Below are 258 nucleotides of genomic sequence, written 5' to 3' on the forward strand. Positions count from 1 at the left end.
CTCTCTCTCTCTCACACACACTCCCCTCACTCACTCACTCTCTCCTAACCCCTCCCTCCCTCCTTCACTTCACTTCTCCTTTTTTTTCCCTCCTCTACATGAAATCCTGCAATATGCTTCCAAATTACCGGGGACGCATCCTCCGTCCGCTGCGCCGGTTCACTGCGGGATCGCCGCTAACACCGGGTTTCATTTAAAGCCTCCGCGGGTTTCTTTCTGCCATTTATTTTTTATTTTTTACCGCAGCTAAAAAAAAAA

The sequence above is a fragment of the Morone saxatilis genome, unplaced genomic scaffold, assembly GCF_004916995.1.
Source record: "Morone saxatilis isolate NCDOM2014 unplaced genomic scaffold, NCSU_SB_2.0 Contig10, whole genome shotgun sequence".
In the NCBI taxonomy this organism is placed as follows: Eukaryota; Metazoa; Chordata; class Actinopteri; family Moronidae; genus Morone; species Morone saxatilis.